A 9,658-nucleotide genomic window follows, 5' to 3' on the forward strand; every position below is an offset into this window, starting at 1 on the left:
TTAGCTAGCGCAAACTTTAATAGGAGAAAACCTGGAAACCCCAAACCAGTGGGAAGAGATTGTGAAGCCTGGCAATGCACGGAGCATCCCAAAGGAAAGGCAGTCCTGCAGTGAGCAGGGACGGCAGAGCCTCCTTCCCCGGGGGAATTGGGGCACGCAGGCTGTGGGTCTCACATCTTCCAGCACAGCTTCATGTGCTGCCCCATCACCTGCCTCTGCTTTGCACATCTTGGGTCAAAAGCCTGTGCTGGGGATCAAACGGGCAGGAGTCATCATCACTGAGCATTGGGGAGGAAGGATATTTCGGGAGCGGGCTAGAGGCTGGGTGTGACACTAGCAAAACCCTGCTTGCATAAAGCTTTGCCACGCTGTAGATTGAAACCCATGGGAGTAATTGCTGCCTTCCTGCACGACTTAAAAGAGGATGTGGACACACCACCCACACCGATAACCTTGAAATACATAATAGTTCTTCTGTAGCCACAGTAATAAGGATGGCAGCTAATGTCGGGGGATTTCAGGAATTACTCATCAGTGCAGCAACCACAGATTTCCCCCTTAGCAAAGGTGCGACTCCACACTGCTGGGGAAGGAGGCGAATCTCACCTCCTGGGGGGAAACCAGAGGAAATGAGGTGGAGCAGATGCACATATCAGGCTGTTCAGGTTCACGTTACTGAAGAAAGGTTAATGGTGTTTTTTAAAGCAATATGAAGTTTTTAAGGCTACCGTGAAGTGAATGTTCCTACTGCTGGACACCATTTCTCCTTGCTACCCGTGTTTTTCTCCTCTAGAAATCAGGTTAAAAAAAAAATCATTTTGAACTGACCAACTTGGAGGCTACCCTACATAACCATTTTTCATCTTTCATTTTTCTCTGAGTCTTGTCCCTTCAGAGGTCTTCAGTTGCTTCTTTCACCTCTCCACAAGTCTTAGAGGTTTGCCCCAGCTCCTCTCCAAACACTCCCCTCCAAGTAGTGCCCTTGGACCATGTTCTCCTAATCTTCACGTTCTTTATTCAGCAGATGGGACACACCAGGGCACATAATGTACCAGTACCTGGGAAGGCCATCGTCTGAGGAAGAGGAATTCATTGTTATTTATCTAAGTAGTTCTCATCCAAATAGGACAGAGCACTTGAGCTGTAATAACTCTCCTAATGGACTAATAAAGGAGGAAAACGTATCATTTAGCAGAAAAGCTGAGCTCTCAAAAGTACTCATTAATGTTGGAATGGCTGTGATGGGGAGAGATTAACTCTGAAAGGGAGGAGTTTATAACAAATTCTCGGGTAGAACAATATTGGTCCTGGAGTCTTCAAGAGCTTTGGAGCCCAAAGGCTGGAGCCCTATCACAAAGGCTGGAGGCCAACCCCCAAGTCCCACTGGCAAGAGCAGTGCAGCCTGAGAGCTAAACCAACATGTACAGATTAGATAAAATGTCAACATAAATTTAACAGTGCTATGTCCATGTTAATGAGGGTTGTTTCTGCTCTTTGGTACCATTGCAGTCCCCTCTACCCTACACCATGGCCACAAGAAGTGGTGACAGACATGTGAACTGTGGGGTGGGGACTGTCATCTTCATGCTCTTGCACAGCAGACCCCTTGTCTTTGGGAAGGTCCCAACTCCAACTTTACGCACTGTGACACAGCCCCTTCACAATCTGCATGGGGCTGTGCAGACCCAAAAAGGTTGGTTGAAGCTACCCACTCCTTCTGTTTGGCGTGTGGGGAATGACAGAAGTATTTCCAATGCCCCAAGAGAGGTGTTCAACCCAGCAGGATCCTGGCAGCCACCCACTTGTGACAAGCTTTTGCAGACACTCCTGGACCACACTGGCCCTGAGGTCCCTTGGTCAGGAAGCAGATGTGAAGGGAACGTCATCTGCAGAGGCCACACTTGATTCAGAGGTGTCATTGCTGTCCTGCCTAGACACGGATGGTTTGCAGAAAGCATCTGTGAGCAGCCCTGTGTTCCTTCCCCAGGATGCTTGGGAAGGGGCATCCAATTCCACCTCCAAGGGATCACAGGGCTTGGAGTAACTCAAGAGAGGCAGGTAGGACCCACAGACCCTGTGATCTCATGGGACCCGTAAGAGTTACTGAAAAAGTGGAACAAACTGAACCAGGGTAACTCTTGCACACGATGGGTGGGCTAGACCTGCTCCTGGAGGAATTTTGGCAGCTTTCAAAGATCTCACAGGTAACACTGTTAATCCTGGAGCTGGCAAAACACAGCACGAGCAGTAATCCAGATAACCTTTGCTGTACATCAGTAAGAGAAACACAGGAGGGGCCCTAGAGAAGCAAGGCTGCAGAAGTAGAGACCGAGAAGCTGGGAGAGCAGCCTTCGAGTACCTGTCATGCCTCTGGCGGTGCTCAAAAGTCTTTTGTTGGTCTTTGTTTAGCTGTCCAGCTCAGCATCCCCTTCTGATCCATTAAAATACCACAAAGACTGAAGTATTACTGTGGAATGCATGAACTGCCCAAGCTCCCATTTCTGTTTGATTTGATTTCTCTATGAAGCCTCTCTCAAGGAGCTCAGATTGCGTTTACTTGGGGAACATTTTGTCAGATCAGCACGTACAGCACGAAATCAATAGCAGCTTTTGAAAAAAGACCAGATTCATTTGTCGTCCAGAACAATCTCTTAAGCCAACTTTTCTTCAGCAGAAACCACAGTTAAGAAAATAAAGGGTTCCACCTTCCCTCCATCTACCTCGAACCCTCATCTTCCGTGTTCCCTATGGGCAAGGGGCAAAAGCCCGTCTCTCTATGTAACACTATTTCTGTACAAAAAAAACCTCTTTCTGTATAAAATAACACTATTTCTATCCCGGTATGATGTTCTCCTTTCCAATGTAAGTTTCTGCTATCTCATGTGAGCAACTCAATACCACAAGCTTCAGTTTATTATTCAAAATGATACTAATTGCTCATTTTCATACATTTCAATATAGCTTTACGTGAAAAACGAATTTCTGCTTTCAGTAGAACATGAGCAGTGCTTCCACGTTAATGTGCAAATTATCATTAAGAGAATCAACACAGAGCAGATTTCTGCAATCTGTTTACCTCTCTCTGTACACAGAAAAAATTCTTCATAGGGATGCTTTCAAGACAGAAATGGAGGCAATAAAATCTATAGGTTTTTGAGACCTAATACCTGGAATAGTAATGGATACTTGGATCATTTTCTGAGTCCAAGACTCCTGCATCACACGTGCACACAGTGCCCCCACACAGATGCTACTACCATAACAACCGTTTTTCTTACAGATGCTCTGTATCCAGCATTGCGCCCAGTTTCGGCCCTTCAAAAAACATTGTCTTCTGGAAATTCAACATTTTTCTCCATGGAAAGTGGCCAAATCAGGGTATTTTGGCAAACTCAAACCATGACGTCTAGGATCCAAAGGCTGGTTATGCCGATGTGTGAAACCCCCTTCCTCTTCCCACGCTCTGCCACAGCGTGTGCTTAGACGAGTCCCAGCGTGGTTCTTGGTCATTAATCCTTCTGGTAACTTTTTCTTCAAGGAAAACATCAGAAACTCCAGGCCATGCCAGTTCACAATTTTGTAGGAGCTTTGACATATTATGAAAGAAATACAAATAATGTGCAGAGGTCTTTTCTGTCTTTTCCAGGTTTGTGAGCCATCAAGACCCTCAGCATTTTGGTCATGCAATTCCCACCTAAAGTACACAATTACTATCTTACTCAGTTTCCAGTACTCAGGGATGGCAATTTGGGAATCCTGAAATTCTGAATTCCCTGAATTCTGACACTTTTGGTAGACGAGGACAAATATATGCAGGGTTCACCCAGAAGGACGAGCGTGGACATCAGCCCCCAGAGGCTGATGTGGGTGGTCTCAGGAGCCTGTCATGAGCTACACGCGGTTGCTCTGTTCAGGTGCTTTGCCCTGCGTGTCACCAGCACCCACCTCAGGGCAGGCTGTGACACCTGGTGAAGGTGTTTCTCCCTGGGATGAGCCGAGAAGTCACCCAGGGGCCAGGGGCAGTGTCACCTCTCCCGGCAGCAAAGCTGTTTGTCGGACAGTCGCTGCAGGAGGGGAATTCCCTGCCTGCATATGCAAGGATGGGAAGCAACTGCTGCTGTAATCAAGTATTATCTGTCTCCTGGATAAGGAGGAAAAGGGAAGAGTTCCCAGGAGGAAGATGCCACCTGCCTGGATGTCATGGGATGAAGGGAGAGGAGGATGGTTGTGCCGTGGGAGGGGAGGGTGATCTGACACCAGCACCAGGAAAGGGGACCCGAGCTGGTCTCTGAGCAAAGATCTTTAAATACCACCTCTGTCAAAGGCTCACAATAGGCACAAGCCAGAGCGCAGGAACGGGAAGAGGCAGGGAGCCTTGCTGGTGTAGCATTAGTCCAAGCAGCAGCACTTACACATCTTTCATGTCTTCACTTGCATCTTTCATGAACATTTGCAATGGTGTTCTCAGGTGGAAGAACAAATTATGAACACCTGGCTATGCTGGTGCTCTTACTTTAACCTGGCTTGGGTGACTGCAGCGTGAGGTGACTGGGTAGCAATGGGTTGTCCCAACAGACCATGGCGTTCCTGCTCCAAAGACACAGCAAACCCGCAGCCAGGGCTGAAACACTATAATGAAGTGCCCCAACTCCCCCAAATACTCCTAGCCACGGGCATGACACGTGAGGGCAGCAAAAGCATCTCCTGGGGCCTCAAGGGCTCTCTGGTACACAGCCCAAGCCGAGGGCAAGTGCCTGGACATGGGCAGAGCCATAGGAGGGACATCACAACTGCGACTGAAAGCCAGAGAGATATAGCCTTCAAGGTCAGACGATGACCGGCTTAGGACGTGTGGCTCTATATTTGGCAGTGACGCATTAGCTAGAAGCAAATACTCATTTTCCATTGATCTGTAGGCAGGGCAACCGTCGCCAAAGGTAACATGAGCACCGTCAGTGACAGACGATATGTTGTCGAGGTTCAGACCACCTGACTCTCCTGTGTTTCTGCGCGGTCAACAGTTCTTAACGCAGTTTCACTTCTCTTGGAAAAAAAACAAGCAGAGAATGGATTATTTCCCTCCTGCATGCCAAGAAACGGTGCAGTATTTCCACAACCTGAGGCAGAGGTTTCCTTTCCCAGCCAGGATTTCTTTGTCAATCTGCAACACTTTGGTGCTGCTAGCTGCAGCTGTGCTGCACACAGAAGCCAATCTGAGGCCAAAATGCTTTCAAGGGTGAAGTTTCAGGCGGCAGCGTGTGCAGGGCCAAAATTTAGCTAAACTGCAGGAGGGACCTGCAGGAGGAAGCACCCTACCCTGGCTTCTGCTGTCCTTCAGCCACAGGAACCACAGCCCTGAAAATACACCTTCACCAGTCTGTAAGCAACCAGCCCCACAAACAGCAGCATCTTGTCCTAAATTCAACCCTGCCTTCAGACACAGCTTCCAGAAAACAGCGGCACCTCTTGAGCTGCTTGGCCAGAGCTCTTTCCTAGCCCCCATTTTAGCTGCCATCTGCCCAGATCAAGGCATTTTCTTTATGGCAGAGGAGTGTGTTGCTCAGCACGTGTCTGCTCTCCCATTGCCGTTTGTCCTTCATCCAGCTGAATTCAAGTAATGTCATTAATGAAGGTCATTGAGCACCACTCATCATCTCTTATAGCCAGACCAAAATGCCTAAATGCTGCACGTTATGCAGATCACTTGAGGGGGGAGCAGGAAGGAGAGGGAGGTGACCGCAGAATAAGAGAGTGTTCCCATGCATTGCACAACGCTGGAGCCATAAGACAGAAGTGCCCTTGACTTACACCAAGCCAGAAATATGCTGAGCTGTGTCCGCTGGGGCCTCGAGGGCGCTGGTCCCAGCGGGCCTTGATCCTGCTCCAGCAGCTCTGCTGGCCACCAGCCACATGCAACACCAGCTGATGGAATGGTGGCCAGTCACCTCCATCCCCACCCAGCCCTGATGGATGCTGTTGTCTCACTTACCTCTGCCAACAACCCACCTAAGTTGGGAGGGAAAGGAAACCTAGGGACGAGCTGTGTTTGTGAGCTGGCTGTGGGGAGCTCAGAGCGCATCCTGACAAGCTCTAGGGTGAAGATAATGGCCGTGCTGCAAGAAGTATGCACCAAGCTGCTTCCTGAAGCCACGTGTCAGGGACACACAACATCGGTCTTTGAGGGGACCTGGTAGCTCTGGAAAGCAGATTGGTCTTTCTCATTTATCACATGGAGGAGGCAGGTAGTTCATCAGCAGTCTGCAACCTTTTGAGTCCCTGATGTGGCTGCTCAGCTGTGAAGAGGAGGAAACCTCTGCCGTCTTACCCCAGGCAGCAGTTGCACCTTTGGCTAAAAAATGCTCCTCTGAGGCGCTACCTAGAGAGATCATTGTGGGCAAACAGAGCACAGAGACGCGCAGGGAGCCCATGGCGGCTGAGCATCCACCAGACCAGCAGCTGGGCCAGTGCTGTCCTCAGCCTCCCTCCAGCCTCCACCACGGGACCGTGGGCACTGTGTTTACTCTGCACAGAAGCAAGACAGATGGCAGTTCCATCAGCCCAGGAATGCACATACCCCACGAGTCCTCGGTCTCATGTTTCCTCTGCCCTCTGCTCTCTCACTTCTCTCTCCCATCCAACACGCGCTTTAGCCCGTGGCTCTTTGGGGAAGAGGCTATCGTGTGTGAGGCTGGCCCCGTGCCTGGCCAAACCTGCTTGTCAAATATAAGTGGAGCTGTCAAGCATCTCCGGCAGAGCAGCGCGCACAGATATCACCGTGCCCCCGGTCCAGCTGACACAGCCACAATGTGCGTCTACCAGGGCAGCCCACATCAAGCAAAAAAATGAGGACATCAGAAGTTATTTTTATTGGCTTCCCTCCACGCAGCTGAATTGTGTTTTCTTTGCTTTGGGTTTGTTTGCTTTAATTTATCTCTCATTACAGGAAAGCATTGGCAAAAGAACCTTGAGCAATTTCCAGTCTCATTAAGTTAACAATGGTTGGGAGAAATCAAAACAGCCTGTATAGTTCAGTCAAAAAACTATAAGCTGAGTTAATATAATACAGTCCATATTGCTACACCTATACTCAGTTTTAAACACAGAAATGATTTTGAGTCATTTGTTTCTGCATGGATTTAAGTGTGCAGATAAGCTGGTCAGGGCTGGGTTTAGCAGCCCTTGCTGCAGCGTGCTGCCTGCTTTGTATCTCTGGTGCAAGGCACTTGCCTGCTACCACTGAAACATGCTTCAGTTCACAATGTAAATGAAATCGAGCCAAGCCAAAAAATTCTTGAAGAAGCAGACTGCATGTTTTTTCAGACCAGATGCGTGGCAATAACCCTGCAGAAACCACATTATGCTCTGACTGACTCAACCCATGCTGCTGCTTCACTGGGGGAAGAGGTATTTGGCCTTGTTCCTCCTTGGAACGGCCATCTATTTAGATGGCCCCTCGTGCCTGGCGTCACAGCCCAGTGCTGAGAATTGATCCTTTCTGTGTCCCAGGGAAAAGAGCTGTGCTGGATTTTACAGACCAGATGAAACACAGATGTGACTGGTCCTTGGACAGATGTGGTGGGCTTGCAGCAGGACACAGACTTGAGCTCAGGCCCAAAGGTCCCCATGCACCCTTCACCCATCAGACCAGCTTAGCTTTTCAATCAGGCTAAGGCAGCAGGTTTGGAAGTGGAAGAGTCTCCTGCCATCCTCCCTTCTGGCATCTACTAATAGCGCTGCAATGCAAAAGGCGTCAGCAAGATGTGGCTCGGGAAGTCCCTGCGTTGGATGCTGCTGGGGGCTGGATGTGACAGAGAGCAACGCTGCTGGCACGGCCAGGTCTTGCTTTCTTTCTCTGGCCACTACCAATGGCTGATTTTTGTTTGCAGTGGTGGTTTGCTTTTTTCTTTCACTGTTGAAAAACTTATGTGGCAAGAATAGGAGTGTGCATGAGGAGTGGGCATCTCATTAACAATATAAACCTGTTTAATCACACACTACATGGATGGTTTCAGTTGTATTGGACAATAGTCATTCCAGGACTTCCATCAGACAATGCTGTTACCAAATACTGCCACCATCCCTGTCCTCCCAGTACCTCTATTGTCATTTGTGACCGATGCAGGATGGGGTCTGTGTGCGAAATGGAGAGTCACCCTGAAAAAGCAGTCCCTGCTCCAGCAGGGTCAACCACAGCCCACCGCCCTTGCAGACGGACCTAGATATAACATTTTCCTTCTTCTGCATGCCTCTGCTGCGTGCCTGGTGTCTCCCAAATAGCCAGTCTTCACCCTTAAAAACAGTCATATCCAGGGAAAACCAAATGATAGACATGGGAATCAGTGTGTAAAAGTCTTGCAATCTCTCTTTACGGCAATGAGCCCATAGCTCTGCCACAACAGCTTACTTCCCCTGTACTTTCCCGGTGCCACTGTCGCTGATTGCTCAGTGGATAATTCTGAGTTTCCCTGTTTGTTGCCACAACCCCTTTTACTTTTTTTGCTTCTTCTTTATCTGAAAGTCTCTGTCCTCGAGCAAAGGCAGTGAACTATTACCCCAGGGTTTAACCGCAAGTTTTCCATTTTCCCTGTCCGTGGCTGTTCACGTTGAGCCGGGGTGGCTGCGGCACCCCCATGCTGCCGGACACAAGCTGAACCTGCAATGCAATCAACACACGTTAATTGGCCACATGAACCAGGAAACACAATCCAGGTGTCTGCACAGGGAAAGGACGAGGGTGTGGAAGGCCATCAGGTCTTGAAACACAGTCGTTTTTCTCAAGAGGTTAGCTCCAGCCAGCTAGTATGTTTTGGGGAAGAATTTTCTTCCTGGAACATTTTGGTGTATTCCAGCAAGGGGTCATTTTGGCTGAGGGCTGGGTATCACAGCCTTACAGGTTTGACTTCATTTGTAAATTATCTTTTGCAGAGTGGAACATGCAAGCTTTTAACTATCCCATGGAAAGGAATGGACAGAGAAAAGTCTCCTTGGCCAAGGAGAACACATCAGCCCAGCCAGGCTGGGCAATACATGGAGGGAATAACCCAAATGCACCCCGTGCCCCGGGGCAGCTGCCCACCTCCACATCTGTCCAGACCCCTGGGACCCACCTGAAGAAACCCTACAGCTTTGGGATAATTTTGCTTCTGGGCGTTCCCAGAAATCTGACATTTTAAATCACTTCCCTGTATCCAAAACTGACTGCATCTTGCTTCAGAGGGCCTCTCTTGAACCCACGGGCTTTGCACTGCTGTAAACCAGCAGCAGAGGCCAGCCCCACGTGGAGCTTACCAGGAGAGGAAGACTGTCACATGAACGGCATCCCCAAACATGTGCACTCCCTCCCACTCACAACGGGGTCATTTCCCCATTGCAACTAGAATGACCGTTTTTACCACTAAGTAATCCCAGAAAAGCATTTGAGTTTTTTTCCTTAGTCACCATCTCTGTGTCTCTTCCACAGACATAGACACTCTTCCTTCCTGCCTGCCACGACATCTCCCGCAGGTATTGATCTTCCAATTTTAAAAAAAGCACCTCCCAACAGGGTCTGCAAGCTGGGCCCCCCTATCTGTGCTTCCAGCTTTAGCTTCAAATCCTGCTTCTTTGAAACTGAGTCAACAACCTCCAGGGTTATGGGAAGGAAGGAAGAAGTCCGTCA

Source organism: Chroicocephalus ridibundus, chromosome 4 (genome assembly GCF_963924245.1).
Source record: "Chroicocephalus ridibundus chromosome 4, bChrRid1.1, whole genome shotgun sequence".
NCBI classification, from domain to species: Eukaryota; Metazoa; Chordata; class Aves; order Charadriiformes; family Laridae; genus Chroicocephalus; species Chroicocephalus ridibundus.